Here is a 23,364-nt window from a genome sequence, read left to right on the forward strand (position 1 = left end):
TAAAATTTAAAAATGAGGTGTGGAAAAGCATGAATCACTGTTCTTCAGGCTGCAGTACAGAGCAGACAAACTGAAGTTCTTTCAAAGTGCATTTCTCCACTATGGTGAAAAGCCCCTAAAGCAGTAAGACCTTAATGTACAAACATGCTTAAATATGCTTAGATCTAAGTTAAAAATGATAGGGTGTATGTGTATGTGTGTGTGTGTGTGTGTGTGTGTATAATTAAGAAAAACTAAGGTGAAGTTAGCACACTATGCAAAGCACGTTAGTATGATGCACACACTCTATGAGCAACTGAGTAGCTAAGCAGTCAAAAACATGCAGTGTAGTCCATAAGTAAACAGAGGTATATATATGAAACAGTTGGTTTTAAAATGAATTAAATGCCATGAATGTTTTTCAGAGAAATTTAATTGTGTTAAATGTATTTTTTGTTACAATTTCTGTATAATAACACATATGTTTTTGAAATGAAACTTATATGTAACACCCCCTCAGAACTGATAACACTGAGTGCGGTTATCTTGTAAAACGGAGGGTTTGTAAAGCACTATACAGTGTACCATTTACACCATGCTGTGTACCTCACTGAGGTACTGAATTAGACTTCTCTCACATTTAATGGATTAAGTATTTTACCCAGAGTTAATTTTCAATTTCATTTTGTTTCAGAGTCCAGGGGAAAGCAACTGAGAAATCACTGCAAGCAAAATTGGATAAGTTCACCATTGTCAATGAGGAGGTGATCACAAAATATGAAAATTCTCCAATGCTCAGTCACATGCTGCAATTCCTTAAAATTGAGGTGAATAACATCTTACAGTCTTATATTATCTATTAATGTTAATGTCTATTCTTGCTGCCTATCTATGTGGGATGCTGCATCAAAGCTACTCCTTTTATTATCGGTCAGTTGTTTGTATCTCCTATTACTTCACCCATTTAGCCACCACACCAGAGGGTAGTGTAAAGAGAAAGCCATAGAATTATTTTTATAATATTTTGTCTAGTATTCATCAAAGTGATGGGGCTTTATCACACTTGGGCCATTTCGGTGTCTGACATGGTCTCAGACCGCTGAGTCACGGTTTTCTGTGCATATGTGAGCACGCCAAACAAACTCAGACCCCTCTAAACGGCCCCAAAAACAAACCAAACTGAGACCACCTCGAGTTCAGTTCATTTGTAGTTCATTTTGTGGTTCGACTGATTTGTGCACTGTGAAATCAAAACAGCCCCATTCCGCTTTTGCTTTGCTTTATGAAGACCTGAAGTCCATACATAAAGCCACAGTCTTCCAGCACTTCAGCAGGTAAAAACAGACCACCAAGCATCATTTAAAAGGTTCTACTCAGGATAAAAAGCCTGTCGGTGATCTGCAACAAGACAACAGAGCTGACATATTAAAGCGATGAGATTTTACAGTGTTAAAGGCTGATGCTGGGCACACACGCAACATGAGTTTTAAGCTGCTTTCACACTGAACACTGAATGAATAAAAATTCACCGCTGCTCTTTCAAATACACTATTTCATTGCAGATGTGGATTTTCGTCAGGTGGAGCACAGCCAAAAACAGAACCCTCCGCCGCAGACACACAGGCTCATTTTTCCAATTTTGCGCAATGCATGTTGGCCAATCGTTTCAGCGTGGCCAACAGGCGAGCAGCTGGTGGGTGTGTCCTCTCGCCACCTGAAATGTTAGATTTATCACAGAATGCTGCCCACTTTGCAAGCGCTGCGCACACCGTGAGTGGTGTGAAAGGGGTCTGAGTTTTAATGGAGTTGTGGTCTGAACAAGAAGTGATCTGAGATCTCATCAGTGCTAAAAAGGACCAGAAAGAAACCTGAGCCCTCTTCATAGTTCACATTGCGAACACAAAAAGAACTGAGATCATTTGCAGTTGGTTCCCTTTCAGGTTCACTTTAACAGAACTTTGGTTTATTTGAAAAGAACTATATGTGAAAACACACAGTCAATTATACATAGTCCATTATTTAAGAACAATTCTCAATATTTAGTGTGTGCAATATCAAACAACATTTGCTAACTGCCCAAGCCATGTACTCATGTTAAGTTCTGCATCGCTGGTTAAGTTCTATTGTTTAGGATAGTTGTAGTCCATCAGGTACTTCTAACACCACAGAAGCGCTTGTAAACACAGAGTCTTGAAAAAGTACAAAATGGCCAAAAGTTGTTTAGTTTAGGATTGTACTGTCATATGCAAAGACAGCAACGATTTGGGATTTCACTGTTTGCCAGCTGAAAAGTCAGCCCAAAGGAGTCGGGGAATTCAGAGGGGTTACCCACTACTGTGCCAACTGCATTTGCTATCTCTAGCCTATATTCTTTTTTAGAATTAACTGATTAAAATAAAAATCATATTAAGTAATACTGAGCCTTGCCTTCTGGCGATAACTGATTTCACTTCAATTTCGCGTTTTAAAATTTGAGACTGTAATGCATACATGCATTTGTGAGATCCTGTTGGCACACACTTTAGTTCTTATAGTGCACTCTTATGGGAAATTTGTAGGAAAATTGCTCTAGAGAAAATGAATGATCTATACATTTGTAAAATTAACATTAAAGGGGATTCCCTTTTATTTCTGCATAATTCATTCGTTGAGATGTAAACAAAGTCATTCAGAGTGTTTTGATGTGAAAGCGTACTGAAGAAAAACTTAACAACTTGGATTTCTTTACAATGGTGGTGATAGGAAACACGAGGTGTGATGTCTACAAAACAAGCATAGCCATTGTATTGACCAGTGAACCTACATTTGTCTTCTGAGCTTTTATATGTAATGCTCATGGTAAAATAGCAGCAAATCAGAAAACGTACATTTACCTTTATGTACCTCTCTGCCATGAATGAATTTTTAAATATATATCTTAGGCCAAAGCTATCGTAAAACAATGTCTCAGGCATTAGCCGTTTAATGAAATACATTTCTGTGAGGGAGATTTTGAAAGAATTATACTCTTTAGACATCTGGTTCCCGTCACCACCTTTGTGAACATTTTTGACACAGTAAGTTTCTCTAGAATGGAGCATTTCACATGAAACCACTCTAAATGACTTTGTTTACATATTGCTCATTAAATTATGCAGACATTTTGAAAATCTGTGGGATTCTCCTATAACATTCCTTTTAACCATATTGAGATTAATACTTTTTAGAAGTATTATTATGTCATTGTATATCAGCACTACAATATATTAATTTGTGCCACAACACTTTTCTAGCACCCAAGCTACTTGCTCAGAAACTTCATATACAGCCCTTGTTTTGTGATGGTATTTTCCTAGTTATCGCATATAACTCATAAATAATCTAGTGTCCTCGTACAGCCTTTTTTGTTCTAAAGTTACCAAAGAGATTTTGTAATGTTCTTTGTCACCTGTCCTACCTTGAAATGCATTTCAGCTAACTTTCTCTAATTTAAACAGGAAATGAAGTTGAAGACAATGCTTAAACAAAAAATTGTTGAGCTAAAAAAAACATTTTACGCATCTCTTCCTGAATCCATTAAAAGCACAATGCTGCAAGTCTATATGAGTAAGTTGCTCCTTATGATATTTCTTAAATGTATCAATTTAATTCTAACACAGAAAAATGAATAACACTGTATTGTATTAGGTGCTGCTGCCATGACTGGAACCGGCTCTATGAAGAAGAAGCAGGTTGAGCTGTTGGAATATATAGAATCATCAAAGAGTTAAATGTTCCAGAGGCAAAGAGAGAAATGATTGAACTGATGGATAGGACAATGGTTTGTATTTGTTTGATGAGGAAATAATCAGCTATGAATTAGAAATCAAATGAATTGAATCAATTTGTCTTTCACTGTCACGATTTGGTCTGATTTTTGATTTCCTAGAAAAAAAATTTCTGCCATTGTCTACAGACAAACCCCAATCATATCCAACTCACTTTCATGTACTCTAAACAACACTGGACAATATGCTTCCCACAGAAATCTAGCCTACTGTACATCCATTTTGAATTTTACATGGCATTTATTGCTACATTTACTACCTATTTTCAAATCTGAAAGTTTGCTAGTTTTAAATTTTTGATCCAAAATTTTAGACCCTTGCCATTAGTACCTACAGTGGCCCCAAATAGTATTTGGACACCTTAACCATTTAACCATTTGTAAACGTCAATGAATGTATTTAGGTTACTTTATAAAACATTTGACGAAATGATATTTGTTTCAGAGAAAAACATAAAACTGATGTTAGACTCTTTGTGTGGAGAGACTGCACTAAGAATTCTGTAAAGCACAGAGGTGTTTGTCTTGCAGTAGTGTCGCTGAGTTTAATGGGATCATGAATTCAGAAGTGTATATCTTGGATGCAGAGGTCTGCAAAAAAAAATGCCCAAGTGATCAGCCATCTTTTGAAATAAGATTTCAAAAGGAAATGTCAAAAAGAAAATGACAGTCTTGGAATGGTCTGTTCAAAATAAATGCTTCTGGGTTTGACTGGGTTTTGTTTCCTGCCACAAACTTTTTAAGTGTGGAACAAATGTCCAAATACCTCATGGGGCAATTGTATATACAATGAAATTTACAAGCAAATGTATTACCATCATCATACTAACGTGTTTCTTTCAAAAGCATTCCACTGTGGAGGAAATAAAAATTGGACTAATGGAGTCAATGGAGTATTCACTTCTTAATGCCAACACCTTGTCCTTCATGGGTAAATTATATTCAAGTGCACATTTATTTCTTACCATAAAATCAGCAAAATACATTTTACTATTTTTAGAATTTACTCATTAAATTCTACATTAAATATATATTTTTTTATGTTACAGATGTCTCCAAAGAGACAGAAGAACTGAAGAAGTTATCCACTTATGTCTGTGATTAATTATCTACTAAAGAAAAGAGTTTTTTGAAACTCCACTCGTCTTCAATTCAGTATGTTATCAGTCAGCAGATATTCGCCTGCTTTGTAGGTCTAAATCTCACTATTTAGAATGTCTTTTTAGTTGCTTTGGGGTCTCACTTCATTGTACAATTTTTAATTCTGAATCTGCGTATACCTCTCTATTAGCTATGATTTTTTTTTAATCTATGTGCTAAAAATGGCATCCACAATAACTGGAACATGTGATGAGGTGAAGTCTGATCTCAGAGCTGTCACTGTTGAGCACCAGCTGGCCTAAATCTGAATACCTTTTCAACGGCACCACAGCATTTTTGTGGATTCCTGACCATTTTCAAGTCAGAGGTTTATTTATTACGGTTTTAAACAAAACATTTTATCATAAAAATCAGAAAATGTGGCCATTACTCAGCAATGGATGTGATATCTGCCTAAAAAAACATACCCAGGTAACATTAGCTAAAAGTTAAACACACTTCCCTGTACGATTTTGCAAGTCACTCCTTTTCTTCGAAAGGCTCAAGCATGATAAGTTAGTGAAATATATTACATTCAAGGACATTTACAAGAATTAGCCAATACACTGTTATATATTTACTCACTTTCCATTTAACATTAGTCACCAATGCCAAATGTCTTTTTTGTAAGCTTGTTTGAAAACTGCAGCAGCCAGATTTGGATTCATCTGTGTGTCTTTTGTTATTTTATGTTTTGCCTTAACTGCTAATTCTTACTCTTACCAACATAATTGTACTTCTGCCAAATATGACCATCAAATCTAAGTGTAAATTTAAGTCATTTTTTGCCACTTGTTAGTTTTTGTTGCTGTATTTTGTCTATGTGTGCTCTTTCCTTGCACAATGAAAATAAGTATCTTCTAGTTATTGATAACTGCAGGATATAACTGGGTTGAAAAAAATTAAACATTTCTTCACTTTGCAACCATATGCATCGTGTTGACATTACTATGTTGTGGCTTTTAATTGCTATTTCTAACTTATCTTTTATGTTTTTTTAACTTGTTTTATTTTGGTAAACAGGGATTTATTCATGAGTGAAATGTAAATTCATTTTAAATTCAATCAATTCCAAGAAATCAAGTCCAGAATGTTAATTGTGATTTGAATGATGGAAATAAATCGAAATCATTTAATAGACTAATACATTTTCTGTGTCTGTGTCTCACTATAACCATAGCTAGACTACCACTTGAAAGTGAGGGAATTCTGCCAACTCACACACAGAACTTAAGCTGAGCGTTGAATACTTTCCTCCAAGCATGCACAGCTGAACTACTACACTGCACAAGCTGAATATGTCTCTGAAGACACACACTTGTCTATAGGAGTGGCCAGTAAAAGTGGGTGATGACTAACATAAGAAATCATTGGTAAAAACAACTTTTGAAACAATGTTTTTAGGTATATAAACCAATTTTGTTGCAGATACATATAAAAGATTCTGTACTACTTAACTGGAATAAGACATAACACTTCTTTGCAGACAGTACACAAGCATGCAGACAAGCATGCATGTGCCTATGCTCAGTGTTAACTCTAAAAATAAAGTCATAGAGGTCAGTAAAACACGTAATTTTATTTATGCATAAATGTACTTTGTATAAAGACATCATTTTTATTCCTATTTCCATGTTTATAATTATGTTCATGTTTATTAGTTCACATACTAAATTTTTTCACTCCCCCTTTGCAAGCATCTCAACTTTACGGAAGAAGACAGTTTCTTGAAGCTACTGTTTCTTTAATTAGCTGGCTTAACCAGCCAGCTAGTGATAACAGCTATTTAAACTCTTTTCCCTTTTTCAGTAGCCAGTCTTTCATTTACATGCCACTGAACAGACACTCTTATCCAAAGCAACTTACAATTTACACTGACATCAGTAAGGTGATGGTAGTGTTAGCAGTCTTGCCAAAGGACAATTGGTATAGCACAGGGTGCTTGCCCAGGCAATGGTCAAACCCCAGTCTAGAGTGAAGAGGGGTGTTACTCCCTGCACTATACCAACCACCAACTTTCATCCACAATATTGAGTTCTTTTGCTTTGTCAAGCATATTTACAAGTAGCACTGCTCTCTTCTTGCAGCCATTTTAAACAAGTTGGAAAAACAATGCAAAGACAATAAAAATGCTACTTAATATTAACATGTAAATAGATAACACATTGCGGATGAGTTTATATTATGAGAACGACAAGGTAGATCAAACAATACAAGCTGTTTTATTTGGCTAACTAGCGGAGTAACTGAATATGTTGTATGCCAGTTTTTAAACTGATCCGTGTAGTTGTCATATTGCACAGAAATTAGGTTGCAGGCAGCTTATGGCATGCTACACGCAACTAGCTGCATTAAAGTTTCACCATATAAAGTCAGCCTGAGAAATGTATGTCTGGTTTCCTTGGTCTGATAACTCGCTAAGGCAAAAAAATCAAAAAGATACAGACACACATACAGAGACAAGGCATCAGGCATCAGTTGTAAATTGTGCAATGGGCAGCAGAGAGCGCCATTTGTCCTAAAATCATAAGTATGCCATCCTGGGTTACCTGAGCAAATGACACTGACATATGGCTATTAAATTATTTTCACTATGCTGGCAAATGCAGAATAATACAACTCTTCACTGAATGTCAACAGGACTTAATCCTTTGAGCTAAACATAAAAGATTCTATGAGAATCAATTATTAATGATGGGCATACACTATGTGATATTTGCCCGATTTTAACTCCAATTTGCCCTTCATCCTTCAAACAATTTTTCAGATTTTGCAAGCCAGGAGCTCTGTCGGATGTGCCCCTTATTCACCCCCGGTTTGCATTTTTGGTGTGCTACTTGTGTGTGGGTAAGCACAGCAGAAACAGCTCTGTTTGTATCATGTGACAACAGCAATATCTAAGATTTTAGTGCTCTTCCTTATGTGTGGGATAACTTCTTTTTGCTTTATCGTCTAGTGTGCGCACCCTAACAATAAAAGACAAGAAATTCTTTAAAAGACTGTGAAATCTGTTAAAATTTTAAAAGTTGTCATGTATATTCAGTTTAGGAAGGAAAATATGTCACTTCTCTTTCTTAAGATATTCAAAGAGTCCACACATGATGGCCTTTGCTCACTACCTGGAATCTCACAGGAAATCTTTTTAAAGCAAAGCCACACATCTTCTGAGACAAGTATGACTGAATGCCAATGAACTGACATGGTAAGATCAGCTCTCAGTAATGTGTGCACAATATGCATTTGGCATATCCAAGCCAGGCCCTTCTGTGTATCTGTGGCAAAGAGGAAGCATAGCAGAGAGACTATATGACTGACACATTCCCATACAAAGTGCTCTCTTATTTCCCTGCTGCATGTGCATATGCACATTACTAAGCACCAGGAAAGTGTCAAGATATTTACCCAAAAGTGTCTACAGAGTCTCTATATACATCAATATGAAAGACATACTCAAGTATTTTTAATATAATCACTCCTATATAATATAATACCACGAATTGTCTCTTAACAAGCAGTTGCACCCAGTAACCTTAAATGATAACAGAGAAGTTAAGGCCTATTTTCAACAATATGAAACCATATGGATACTATACATTATAAGTCTGAACCTCACCCTAAATCTAGTGTACCATACACACACGTTTGTGCCCTGTTTAGCGCTGCCATGTCTCAAAGGAGTCAGAAGGATAGCCTCTAAGATGGCCTCTTCAGGAGGACTGAAAAGGATGTCATCCTAGATCATCTCTGCTTGCTAATGTGTTACTGGTGTTCAGTAACACATAATGAAACAGTAGCAACCAGTACTCTCCTGTACAAGACTAACAGCATCCTGATGATAGGCAGTTTATAGCCCTTAGACACAGACTCTGCCATCTAACACCAGCCTTAGCAAACCTGTCTCACTATCCCTCTATTCTGACATACACTCCCCACAACACTATCTACTTATATTTTATTTTTAATTACTGTACTAACCATTCAGAAATTTGTCTGTATATGCACCTCTTCTACTCAAAAACTGACAAAGTGTAAAAGCTCTCCAGTGTCTCTCATAGATTTTTATAACAAGGATGACGTTACACACCACCAAAGGTTTTGTCATTTGCTGATGTACCTCTCTTTTTCCTTCATCTAATAAGTTTGGTCAGAGAGTAGAACACTGGTTGATGCACATTATCTTATTCTGGTTACAGCCTTTAATTTATCAGCTAGAGAAGAGTCACATAAAAAATACATAGCAGTGTTGGCCAAAATTTTTTTTCAGGCCAGGTATAGACACTTCAAAGCTACCTGTGTTGTTAGGTGGGTCCAGAATTATTTTTTAAAATATAGTGTTTTATGTTTTACACTTTCTACAAATTTAATTTCAATACGTTCAACTGTAACTGATTCATAGGACAGCTAATACAGTGATTAAAGCAGTTTGCAATTCATACTGGGCCAAGTAGTAATTCACACATATTTCTGTTAGTGTAATCAAAATAATTACCCTACAAAGTTAATGTGTTACGTATTAAAAAGATTAATTTTTAAAAAGCCGTTAACCCTGTTTTCTAGTTTGACTCTTCAAAGCTTCCGTAGTCCCAGGCTGAATGCCAGCTGTATGTAAGCTCAACAACTGCAGCCCTCTCATTCAAATACAGATTTAAATGTCAAGTTCCATAGATCACCCCTTTCATGAAACCTGTTTACAGCTATGGCCATGGTGGTATCTATGGATAAATCAACAACCAGCAAATTAATAAAAACAATAGTAAAGTGGAAAGCTCCAGGGCTCCTCATAACGCTCCAATGAACCAAGAATCCACAAGCCGTATGTACTAGAACAAGAGCCAGAGGGCTACAACCGCAGAGGCATTGGAACCATTGACTGAATATATGATATATACGATATGTATACTCACTGGTTGACGCATGCGACCATTGTTGCTCTCACTGGACACACTCAGTTGAGTTCACCCTGGATTCATGTGATTTCCAAGTTCAGTTCATGTGATGAAAATAATGAAAATAAAGGTTAATATAATAATGAACAATTCTAATCATATAGAAATGTATAAGAATACAGTTAATAATTCCTTAAACAAATCCAAAATACTGTCTGGATTGCCACATCTTAAATATAGCCAGAATAGATCTACTTTTGATTAGGGCCTGAAGAATGCTACATCTGCAAACATTCAAAAGGGGCAGCTCTGAAAATAGAGTGAGAATTTGAATTTGGATTGAATATCACAAAAATACAGAATGCTAGGAAGCAAACGTTAGCCTGACAATTACAGTCTAAAATTTAATAAAAAGCCAGGAAGTACATGAATTATATTTTAATGATAGGTGAATAAAAACTATGAGGTCAAAAAACTCAAGTCCTGGGCTCCCAAAAGAACCACAGAAAAACTTATTCAAACACCCACCATCAATCAGTATAGGACCTGAAGTGTTTCAGGCAATATTCTTCCCTTTTTGGGATTTTTTTTCTTTTAAAATAAAATGCTACAGCACCAAAGTGAGATGTCTGAGTAACAGCAAAGCAGTCCGAGTGCAGTCACCAACAGAACAGAATTTATTTAACGCCCCTCACAAAAGGAACTGTTTATGCAAAAAAAAAATCTCATTTGAAAGTCTTAGAAAAGTATTTCAAAATGTTACTGAATTGCATGTGACTGAGTAAATAAAACAAGTCGCTACCCACCTGTGCAATCAGCATGCGATCTTTCATTCTCTCACTCCCTTTCTGTCCCGGCCCGTCACTCATATCAGGCATCTTCATTAGAGAGCCTTCACTGGCTGACCTCCAGGCTCCCATTTCCACTGGTCACTCAACAGAATGCCAGTTATGGCATGACACTGATCCAGCCAGCCATGCAGTGCTCTGCCAGAGGATTTGAGTAAGAGAAAGGACATGAACTTTTGCCCTTGAACGTGAAAATGCTTTGCAAGCTTGCAGATCGCCTCCCTCTGCAGTCTGTGAAATGGTGGAATGTTCCAGAATGATACTTCTCTGGCTAATTTTGCAGAACGAGTGCTAGTGTGTTTATTAGATCGGAATAAGCCCACTTCTCATCTGTGGGGAGCAATTTGTTACTTTTTCTCCATTTAAATTACAGGTGGATATATTTATCTTTTCCTGAGAACTATGAAAAGACAAAACTTATAATCAAGTCTATTTGCAAAGAAAAAGATCTGATTGACTGTCGGCATTAGGGAGGGTCTCTGTGCACACTGAGCATTTTTTGCTTGATGACAGGTGAGGGTGGCAGGAGGAAGAAGTAAAACATGATATTACTGGTTAATATTATTTTTCTGGTGCATTACTTTTTCTGGTTAATACCATAAATAAATTAATACCAATCAAATTTGGAAGATGTTTTAACAAAAATATAGCTAAAGTCATTTCATTTTCATGGAATATTACAGAAAACAAGAATCTTGTCATTTGAACACGTGATGAATCAGGCTTAAATTACCCAGAGACACCAACAAAGTACAATCATATAGGTTACGTTAATCATATTTTTTGTAGCTAACAACAGCAACGACTACACAGTAAAACATTAAAAGTTATCACTGTAAGTTAGCTGTCCCAGATCTCCTAGAAGTGACCCAGCCTACTAGCTACATGCTGCTATCTCACTTACAGCGCTGTGGATACAAGCTAACGCTAAGTTAACTTAGCTAGCTAGGTTAAATTAGCTGTTACCAAGCAAAGATAAAGAACTGAGCTAGCCTACCTAACTTACCAGGCATTACTTGAGATCCGAGCGCTTTCTCAACTCTGTCTCGTCTCAAACACCTAAAAATAACAGCGATTACCGTCGATTTTACCGCAATACAGATTAATGCTAAAACAGCGGGCTAGCCTTAGCTATCCCGACTGACCTGACTGAAAGGTTAATCTGAAGTAACGCCAAGAAAGACACGATAATTAACGCCACTGACAGCGTTAGAATATGTCATTATAAGTCTGTTAATAACACTAATATTCCTCAGAATATGAATTATAAGAATAACAATATAAAAACTGCACTATTTTGCTCACCTGTAACTGTTAATGACTCTGTAGACCGACTGTGTCGGCTCGCGCTGATTCGTTGACTTTCCGTTAAATTTTGAATTTTAAATGACAGATTGTGCACGCGGGCTGCAGCCTGGCGGCGGAATACAGCTACAATCAGGAAAAAATAGGGTTCTTTGGTAAAGATAGTAGTTCTACATAGAACCATGAACATTTGCATGCTTGAATGGTTCTTTGCGTGGTGAAATGGTTCTGGTTGATGCAGAATGTGTTGTAGATGCTTCTACACAGAACCTTTTTGAAAATGGTTCTATTTAACATCAAAAACAGCTCTTCTATTGTTGGAAGCTTGACAACGTTTTGGTGCTAAATGGAACCATCTTCTAAAAGGTTTTAAATAGAACCACACAGCACATTCTCTATTAACCTGAAGAACCATTTCACCATGCAAAGAACCATTTAAGCATGCAAATGGTCCTATTTCATAATTACAAATCAAATGTGGGAGTGACTTACGCAGAAATTTGTGTGAGTTGCAGCAATTATATTTAATGACAGTAATGGAGCATTTCACATCAAAACACTCTGAATGACATACATAATGAAATTCTAAAAAAAACTGAGTGGATTTCTCGTTTAATAACATGCATTCAGGCAGCCAATATCCAGCCTAGATTCCAGGACAAGCGTGCCTTCCAGCCCACAGATGCTGACAAGAACTGAAATTTGGCACTGAAAGACAGAATCTTTTTGTCACTCGGTAGTGTTTAAATAATACCGTCAGTACCATAAAGATTTTAAATTTCAATATCCAGCTCTAGTCCCTAATAAAACTAGCCTGACTCAGTTAGGACCAGAGTGGTGTAAACCCTCACTAATTCTGTACTAGTACTAAAACTCCATAAAATGAAAAGTCTGCATCGGTTTTACTGTATACTTTTATAAACTCTGCACTGCATACTGTAATTTTACTGTATAGACGCCTCCAGTCACTTCCGGCCTATGCGGGCAAAGTGTTGGTGGCTGGCTCTGGTGTGTGTTGGTATGTTTAGGGTGGTGAGAGAGAGAAAAGGAGAGTGTTTGGGGGGGCAGGAACAGCTGTGCAGGGGGGAGTAGATCTCACAGCTGTGGAGGAGCGTTGTGTTCTATTTGAACTAGACACTCTTACCCTGATACAGCTGGACCTCTTCTCTAGGGACCACACGACAAGACAAAGGCATTTCACAGTAAACTTATGATTCTGTGGATTCATAATAAGAAGATATCTTTTGGGAAGAGATATTGACAAAGGCACCAAAAAGCATGTTAATTCATTCATTAATTTTTATTCACATTATTCACTAATATTCATATTATTCACTAATTATGGTGAGCATAATCTCTGGGCCCTAGGCAAAATGTGTTTCATTTTACCATTTGTAATAGTTAAGCTATGTCATGTCATTAGCATTATGTCACTCTGACATTTACAAAGCTACAAAGTCAGTTGTCATAACCTGTCATTGCACCCAAAAAAGTATCATGACAACACAATATTAGAGACAAAAATCAATTTCATTTCACATGGTGTGATTTGTGTGATTTCAACGTGATTTCAGAGTTGACAAAAGCAGATGTCATCTTTGAAATAAGCCAGAATAAATGTTTGCATTGATTTGTGTCACTTGTCATGATGTACCAATGTAGGTGTCATGTAGACTTATGAAAACTACTGTACAGTAAAGTGTTACCAAAAACCTCTTAAAGACTTCTAAACAGTGCATATTTAGAAAATTTCTAAACAAAATCTGTGCATTCCACTTGTGTGCAACTATTATGTGCCATAGTCATCCCACATCAGCAGTTTGCATTCTATTATTATTCATTGAGTTTCCAATTACCTTTATAGTAACCAGCAGGTGTCACTCTTATTTAAAAATGTATGTTTTAAAAGGGGGGATTGATTTTATGCAAACAATCTGGACAGACAGGCCTACTCAGCACAGGCAACAAAAAGCCTTAGACAGCAACACAACAAATATAACAATCTAAACTTGACCATGGTGTGGGGAAAAAGCCCACCTGAAAATAACTTGCCTGACCTCTCATGAGGCTGGACCACCTGTGCTTTGTTTTCCAAGCAGGAAAGGTCAAGGCCTTGGGTATTGACCCTGTAAGCTCAACAGCAGCTGCCTTAGTCCCCACAACTTCATCCGAGATATTCCACCAATCAAGCACCCTTTTTGTCCCACCATACATTTTCAAAGAGTACATGCACAGAATATGAAATAAATCTATAAATAGAATGAGTTATTAGCTTAATATACAGAATAATTATGATATGTTTAATGGAATGAAAAAAAAAAACAAATTTACACAATTCTCCACTCACCCCAGAGGTAGTCAAGCAGCCAAGACATGTTTGGTGTCCAAAATTTGCTTAAGTTTAGCATTGGAGCTAAAAAGGTAGCATTGCTAACAAACACTAGAAGTCAATAGTCACCCAAACCTTTTCCATAAATACATCCCTAAAACTCCTCTCAACCCACTTAAAAACCACATCCAAGTCTTCATTAATGTCACGCAGTCTTGTGGATGCGGTTTCAGACACAGTATTCACATACGTCACATATCCAAACACGTCACACAGGCATATGGATGCTACAGATTATGTACACTATTTCTGTTGTTTGTATTAATAAATAACTGTTAATTTTGATTTTTCAAACTGAAAACACATATTTATAAATAAAGCAACAACAGAAATCACAGCTGAAATCTAGCATCTATATGTTTATGTGACGTGCGTGAACATAAAGGGGAGTCAGATTCCGAGCCGACTCCCCTTCACAATACTTTACAATACAGCTTTCAGATACATGGTGAAGTTTTGTTCATTTTTATAGCTCACAGTAAGTTATTTTGTGTTCTAAACCACACTAAGTCTGCACAACCTTGAGAGGGGGAGTTTTGGGGATGTATTTACAGAAAACATTTGGGTGACTATTGACTTGTAGTGTTTGTTAGCAACGTTAACCTTTTAGCTCTAGCACTAAAGTAAAGAAGCAAAATTTAACTTTATCTCGTCTACTTCTGGGGTAAGTTAAGTTGTATAAATTAGTTTTTTTTTTCCACCAATCAATAAATTAAGTTTTTTCTCCACCGATCAAGCACCTTTTTTGTCCCACCATACATTTTCAAAGAGTACATGAATATGAGCACGGAATATGAAAAGATTGTATAAATAGAAGGTGTTATTAGCTTAATATACAGAATAATTATTATACGTTTTATGGAATGAAAAAAAAAAAATTACACAATTTTCCACTCACCCCAGAGGTAGTCAAGCAGCCAAGACATGTTTGGTGTCCAAAAAGAGTTATTAGCTTAATATACAGAATAATTATTATACTTTTAATGGAATGAAAAAAATAATAGTAATATAGTCCCACACACATTCATTCAATGTGTATGCGATTATATTATTAAAAGTTGGGAAAATTACTTTTCTCTTGGTCATACTGCTTGCAAGTGTCTTGATGATTTCTTGTTTTGTCATATGAATAGGTTTCTAGACCTTACCTGTAAAGCACAGGGCTCCATCACCTACAGTTGTTACCTCTGCTGCTGCAGACGAGTGTTCGTTTCACACTTGTCTTAGAAGGCTGCCTTAACCCATGGCCCGAATAAAAACAAGGATAATCAAAAAGCAAATATTGATGTCTGGAGAGCGTGCATTCCTGCTTCGACAAATCAGCTTTTGCAAATAAGCGTCGTCGGCTCGGTCTCAGAGATCCGTTCGGCAAGGTAAACAAGTGGATCAAATCTCCGCCTTGGGCCGCATAGTTTAGATTAACGCTAGGTCTGGTTCAGGTTGGGTTCAAATGCCTCAGTACAATGTTTTTGGCCCTAACAGTTCTCTAATCAGGTGCGTCTGATAGAGACTGTGTTCTTTAGAATCACTTTTTCATCTATGGTCTTAAGCAGAACACACAAATTTCACGTCCTAGCGTGTGAGTATTTAGCATACAGTGACAGTCAGTCCTGACTGAATGTATGTTTATATTATTGTAAAGACATTCTGACCTCAAGGCTTACACTAAAAGGGCAAAAGTGTCCAGACACCCCTTCTAAATAATGTATTCAGCTACTTTACGTTGCACCTATTGCTGACACAGATGTAGACACAGCTTGTATAATCTCTGTAGAAAAGCACTCTCAGTAGAATGGGAGACTTTGGAACAGCTGCACATAAGCCTAAGGTCAGCATTATGCCCAAGGCCAAGCACTGAAACTGTTCTCTGGCGTAATGGAGCTCCATCCACTGCCTTTGTGATTAGTTGGAGAAGGTGTTTGTGATCCAGAACCAATCATCCAAGATCAGTACCTGACCTCACTAATGATCCTGTGGCTGAATGCGACCAAATCCTCACAGCAATGTTCCAGCATCTACTGTAAAGCCTTCCCAGAACTCCCTATTGCTCCATATTACTCCCTGTTAATACCCTTGATTTGAGAACAAGCGTTGGATGACATTACTGTGTTGAGAATGGTCCACCACCAAAATAATATCTGGTCAGCAGGGGTCCTATGGTTTATCTTTCCATTGATGGTGGGACTGATATTTCATACAGTAATAGACAGGCTACAGTAATTGTAAACCTTCAAGGTGCACCTAGATGGTAGGTGAACATGATAAAATGGCCCAAAAAAAACAGATAAAATGTACCTGGCAACTGCATGTATGTATAAGATTTTTTCCAATGCAAATATTTTAAATGGAAAAAAATAAAATATGAAATGAAATATTACCACAGCAAGCATCAAGTTCTTAGCCTGTGGCGTAACTATTGGGGGACAGGGAGGCAATTGCACTGGGAGCTATGGCACAGGGGGTCCTACGGTGACCGGGCCCCCTAAAATCTTTATTGGGCCCCTTATATAGACACTGACACAATTGTACACTAGTGACTCAGAAAGATCCAATTTCTTAACAACTTACATCACCAGTTAGCTTCCATCTACAACATCCAACCAGACTTAACTCCTCTTATTCATGTTACATCACATCTATGGTAATTATTTTTAAACAGATCCTTAATCTGCACCATGATATATTTATTATTGATCCTCATCTCATCATCTTACATAGGTAGGCTAATGTAAACATTTAGGTGAACGTTAGATGCTAGTAGGTTGAGTGGCATGCCTTGAGAGCATCAACTTGTAAGAGACATAACAATAGCAAGTAAACAAGCAAATTACATTGTCCTTTTTAATTCCTTGAAAGTAATTTTTGAATGTGGGGATTTTTGATGCACTGTGGCCCTTAAGATCCTAGTTATGCCACTACTCTCAGTATATGTGTACCTTCTTCCGTCCTGCTGAAGAAGCATAGCGTGTGGATGCTTGAGATAATGCATAGTATGTAAAGCGTATGGTATCACCATTTTTGTTGTTTCTTATTTTTTTAAAGAATGCAGTTTAAACTATGTTGAAATGTCATGATGAATGGAGCAATAGAAATGCTCCAAAATTACTTGGGAAAAATCTTGCTACATTAACTTCCATTCAAAGTTAAGAGTTTTTTCCTTCTGTGGTGAAGTTACCATTGTGGAGATACAATGTTTTGTTCTAACAGTGACAATATGTTCTACCTTGCTTGTAGCAGTGTAACAGGGATTTTTTCAGTAACAAGCCCTGGCAAAGTGCTCCTGCTGTTTTCCATTTCTAACATCTGAATGAAACACATTGGTCAAGCTACTACTTGTACTTGCAGTCAGTGACATATGTAGGACTTCTAGAAGGCCTAGCGTGATGCTTTCTCAAATGAAATGGGTTCCTCCTTTTGTAAATTAAAACATGATTGGTTGATTCCACTGTCAGCTCCTAATTTTATAAGTAGTTAATCTAACATGTTAGGCCTTCAGTTTAGCTCCTAAAGTCCTAACTAATGGGAGAGCTCACTTGGCTATCTACCTAGATACAATAGAGAAACAAATCCCGATTGGATCATTTTTACATTGGACTTTTTACATTTTTAACCTTTTAACCTTAATTTTAACATTTTGGCCTCCAACCGAAACTTAACAATGAAAATGTAAGTGTTGCTACAATATTGCAGTGTTAAAACATAATAAGCATGATGATTCTATTCAACAAAAATGAGCTAAAAATAGAGAAATAATTAGGCCCCCACTGCTGACCCCTACCGCAGACATGGTCCCAAAAAATTATTATGATCTTAGAAGAAAGAAAGGCAAAGAAGGTTGATTGATACACCAATGATGGTGATTTATGTCAAGCCATAATAGCCCCAAACATGAATACATACTGTGCATTTGCCTGCCAAGTTAATTGTGACACTTATGGTGCAGGGTGAGCACAAAATTGCAGTGAAGTCAACCTCTTTGTGGCAGGCTCACAAGGCATGGCAGCCTGGCCTCTATATGAGCTTCCAAGGCCGAGCGTAATCCCTGTCTTGTAAAACACCGCTTTACTCTGAATGCCATGTGACCCTCAGAGTGACTTAATCCTATTTCTGACAACACACACACACTCTGTCCCTCTCGCACATACACACTCACTGTGCGGCTTGTTATACAATACTAGAAGACCATGCTCCTCTCATGCTGGGCTGAAAGAGCATGTGAGGGAGGTGGCAGCATGTGTGTGTGTGTGTGTGTGTGTGTGTGTGTGTGTGTGTGTGCACGGGGGGCGTCTGGTAATGTGTTGTCAAAGAGAGGATTAAAACGCCACGTAGGCTGACTGCCAAGAAAAGAACCCGCTCTCTGGCCTTTTCTCTCAAGCTCTTGAGTAATGCTGGTCTACTTTGTTACTTTAAAAAAATAGTTTGGCAAAACATCAAATTTACACGTTATTCCCCTTCCCCCAAATGTAGTCCATCAGCCCAGACAGGTTTGAAGCCCCAAGTTTGCTACTTTAGTTTTTAGCACTGGAGCTACTTAAGGCTAATGAAGCCAACAGGTAATAGAACTGTGATAAGTTGATCATTTGCAAAATAATGATTGATATTCCTTTTAGCCAAATAGAATCTTCTCTTAATGCTACTTCCTCCAACAAAACTCGGAGGTGAACAAACCTGCAGTGAGAACGGCAGTGGCAGTAATTAGTCTGAATTATTAGGCTAACAGAAATGGTGAAAAAGTGTTACTGATAATTAAAATACACAATATCTTTATCATCTGAAGGATGGTGTTTTTATTTCATTCCAGACAGAATTATGCTGGCTCTAAGATAAACCGAACTTCATCTGAGTTAATGTATTTGCTATTACAGGTTTGCAGTTTGATTGAGTGCTATTAGCTTTCATTATTTGTTAGCTACATTAGCCTTGTAGCCCTAGTGCAAAACTAAAGAAGCAAACTTTAGACACTATTTCCTTAAACTGAGCACTCAAATACTGAGCATTCAAACACTGTTAATCTCCACTGCTAAACAACAATGAAAGTTTTTTTTTTCAAAAATTACTGCATACATTTCCAGAGTTGAACAACTGCAGTCAACAACATTAATTCGAGACGTTTGCAAAGCCAAGTTAACTGAAATGAAACCTACATTCTCCAGCACATTCAGCATACTTTCAGATCACTGCCATGTGATTTAGCAATTGACGGATGGCTAAAGCATTGACGTAATGGCAGAAGAATTCAAGGAGTGTAAAAAGCAGTGAAGTATGGAACTTCGGTGGTGACCTTGGACTCCCACGTCCTCCCTTCTGATAAATTTGTCTTAGAATTGTTGGATTTTTTTTTTTCAGTCCAGCAGCTGTCTGGCAACATGTGGTATGAAGAGAGAGGATCGAGCAGGGAACTCCATTTTTAGTGACAACTGCACATGCTGAGAGGACCAGCTTATGGACCGTGCCAAGAAACGCAAAATCACGTCCCTCTCTTACACCTTCCAAACGCTTTTGAGCACGTCTAGTCCCCCTCGCAGGCCTGCCAAAGCTTCTTCTCTGGCATGTATTGCTTTTGTTGAGACACAGAGCTGGACGTAGAAGAAAATATCACCTCTGTGAAATATGGATTTTTCGGCTGGTTCAGATTTCTCAAACCTGGAGCGCTTCCAAAGGGCTCCTCTTGTCCTGTGCCGGATGAGGTCAGCAGGCAGCAGGCGACACATGTGCTCCCACAAACCCCCCACCCCCCCAGCTACACGGGTTTCAAAAGCAGCTAACCAACATGGCCATGGACTGAAGTCCTTTAGTGCAGAAAGGTCTGATGGCCAGTGGAGAGATACTAATACTAACCTAATATTTTCTAACCTAGAAAAAATAAAATATGATGTTTGTGTGGGTTAATGAAGCAAAAACAATCATAACAGACATAACATTCATAATTCAACCTCTGTTTACGTGTTAAAATTAAACAGGCTGTTTTAGTGCCTTTAAGACATGTATATGTAAATGAACTTCTGATTGGCTGCCTCATTCAAGAATCAGTCTGGCTTTGAAAGACTCAGTGTGAATGGGTGGGGCTAAATTGCTTTGGGCTGAAGGGGTGATAAATGAAAATGTAATGGTTTGTATGACATCATAATTCAAAACAGGCTGTTTTTGTAGCTTAATTCCTATATATAAATGGCCTGTTCAGAAACTTGAACAAAGTTTACATACTACATTCATCTCTTTTATTTAAAACAAGTGTGAAAAATTCAGTTGTATGTGATACTGGCCTGTATTATGATTATTAGTATTAATTACTAGTATTAATTATCAATATTGTTAACCACAATAACAATAACCATTATAAGAGACTGTGTTCAGCATTTCCATCATATCAGTATGCTTTGTCTGTTTTTTTACATGTCTAACTGGTTTTCAATTCAATTAATATTTTATTTTTTTCTTTTTCTTCTAACTGGTCAGTTGGCTTAGTTGTTGCCACAATTGTTACTGAAAATAAAAAAAATGAACATAAATTGTACATAGAAATTTACAGTACTGTGCAAAAGTCATAGAACACCCTCATTTATTTAATTTACAGTCAAAAACAGCCATTAAATAGACGTTATATTTGCCCCTCACCTGATTTCTTCTATTTTTGCTAATTTGTCACATTTAAGTGTTTCAGATAATCCAACTAATTTTAATATAAGATAAAAACAACATGAGTAAACATAAAGTGCGGCTTTTAAGTGATCATGCCATTTACCGAAGATAAATATTTATTCAAAACCTATATTAACCCATGTGAAAAAGTAATTGCCCCCTAAACCTAATAACTGGTTGTGACACTTTTGACAGGAACTGCAATGAAACGATAACTTGTGATGAGTCTTTTAAATTGCTGTGCAGGAATTTTGTCCCACGCTTCTTTGCAGAATTGTGCTCATTTGGAGAGTTTTTGAGCATGAACTGCCCGTTTAAGGTCTTACCACAGCATCTCAATGGGATTCGAGTCAGGACTTTGACTCGGCCACTACAAAACCTTAATTTAGTTTTTTTGAGCCATTCAGAGCTGGACTTGCTTTTGTGCTTCAGGAGAAATTTAATGAAAGAGAACAGTATCTATGATTTTGCATCTTCTAAGTCCAAAATTCTCAGAAATTTCTTTAATTTGATTAAGTTGAGTGTAAAACCAAACAAATAGTGGACAATATCAAGTTCTATTAAAAAATAATTGGCTTTGTTTATACTTCATAATTTTAATGAATAAAACAGAACGCATTCAAATTGAGATTAATTTAAAAAAACTAACAACTGCTCAGCTAACATGGCTCTTCAGTTTCCCTGTGATATCATATGGCTAAAGGAACACAGCTCCTGCGCAGGGTCATTTTCCCCTCCAGACAGTCTAAACTAAACGTCTGATTAAATATGTGAATCTGGTGAGATGCACAAACACACTCTCCGTCCCCCCATAACAGGTCTCTCGGTTGTATTAGCCAGCTGGCCAGACAGATTGCTGAGAATACCCATGTGTCTCCTGGAATGCCGTGCTGTGGTTAGCTGTGTCTGCTTTAGCTTACTCAGCAAAGTGTGTGTATGTGTGTGTGTGTCTGTCTGTCTGTTTGTGTGTCCCTCTATCAAATCATTCCATCTGACTACCAGCAGACCCCACTTCCCCTGGCAAGAGACAACAATCACGTAGACTGGCTATAGATTCCAAGCTTATCTCTCAGGCGAAGATAGGGGCAATCAAAACTCCCCTCACATTACAGGACAGGTTTCTGATGGGATCTGCTGGTGACCCCCAGTGATATTACACAATGGACTGAAACTCAGAGCATGTATCAGAAGACAAGAGCCAGCCTTCCTGAACATAAAGAGAACAAAAACAATAGGGTTACAGTACATTCTGTCTTGGTGCTTGGCCCCCTAAAAATAGGATACATTTATATATATGTATACATCCTAATTACCTCCTTGATTCTACACTCATTGTCAATTTTATCAGGTCCTCTCGCCATATAGGCTCACTTTGTACTTCTACAACTACAGACTGTAGTCCTTCTGCTTGTCTGCATACCTTTGTTAACCCCCTTTTATCCTATTCTTCAATAGTCAGAACCTCCACAGGACCACCACAGAGCAGGTATTATTTGTGTAGTGCATCGTTTTCAGCAGTTCAGTCACTCTGACATAGTGGTGGCATGTTAGTGTGTGTTGCGCTGGTACGAGTGGATCAGACACAGCAGTGCTGCTGGAGTTTTTAAACACCTCAGTGTCACTGCTGGACTGAGAATAGTCCACCAACCAAAAAGATCCAGCCAACAGCTTCCGTGGGCAGCGTCCTGTGACCACTGATGAAAGACTAGATGAGCAACACAAACTGTGCAGCAACAGATGAGCAACTGACTTTCTTTGACCTTACATCTACAAGGTGGACCAACATGGTAGATGTGTTTAATAGAGTGGACAGTGAGTGGACACAGTACTAAAACCTCCAATAGCACTGCTGTGTCTGATCCACTCGTACCAGCACAGCACTCAATAACACACCACCACCACGTCAGTGCCAAAGCAGTGCTGAGAATGATCCACCACCCAAATACATCCCCAAACCTGCTCAAACATATCCAGCCCTTTATTAATTTCACGCAGACCTGTCGCTGTTGTTCAGGGCATTGTTTGACTTACCTTGAACTACAAAGTTGAACTATAGCAGCTACACATCATACTGTGCTCTACACTGCATCAACAAGTCTGTGAAAAGCTGGATGCAGTTTGAGTAGGTTGGGAGATATTTTGGGGATGTAATTATTAAAAAGATTTGGGTGTCTATTGACTTCTAGTGTTTGTTAGCAACATTAGCCTTGTAGCTCTAGCTCTAAACTAGAGAAGCAAAATTTGGACACCAAACTTGGTTGATCATCTACATTTGGGGTAGTCAGTGCATAAGGTCAGTGCACCTGTGCCATTTGTACCAATTTATAAACAGACTTTTACCAATTTCTATCAGTCTATACTAAGATTTTAATC

General features: G+C 37.5%; 2 long non-coding RNA genes across 4 annotated transcripts; one reads left to right on the forward strand and one right to left on the reverse strand.

Moving 5' to 3' along the window:
* Positions 1 to 667: 667 nt before the first annotated feature.
* Positions 668 to 15,686, reverse strand: LOC118814279. 3 transcript variants are annotated; one of them, XR_005007711.1, is made up of 4 exons: positions 13,108 to 14,930; positions 10,617 to 10,796; positions 9,829 to 9,884; positions 668 to 701 (listed from the first exon to the last, which is right to left on the reverse strand). It is a non-coding gene; the product is annotated as an uncharacterized LOC118814279 (long non-coding RNA). The 3 variants fall into 3 exon arrangements; XR_005007713.1 differs by lacking the exon at positions 668 to 701 and adding an exon at positions 15,501 to 15,686 and having other exon boundaries at positions 7,065 to 9,884; positions 13,108 to 14,157; XR_005007712.1 differs by lacking the exon at positions 668 to 701 and having other exon boundaries at positions 7,065 to 9,884; positions 13,108 to 13,179; positions 14,001 to 14,930.
* LOC118814278 lies at positions 694 to 5,705 on the forward strand. The gene is made up of 5 exons (XR_005007710.1): positions 694 to 806; positions 3,456 to 3,564; positions 3,646 to 3,778; positions 4,631 to 4,715; positions 4,834 to 5,705. It is a non-coding gene; the product is annotated as an uncharacterized LOC118814278 (long non-coding RNA).
* Positions 15,687 to 23,364: the final 7,678 nt, after the last annotated feature.

This window comes from Colossoma macropomum, unplaced genomic scaffold (genome assembly GCF_904425465.1).
Source record: "Colossoma macropomum unplaced genomic scaffold, Colossoma_macropomum, whole genome shotgun sequence".
In the NCBI taxonomy this organism is placed as follows: Eukaryota; Metazoa; Chordata; class Actinopteri; order Characiformes; family Serrasalmidae; genus Colossoma; species Colossoma macropomum.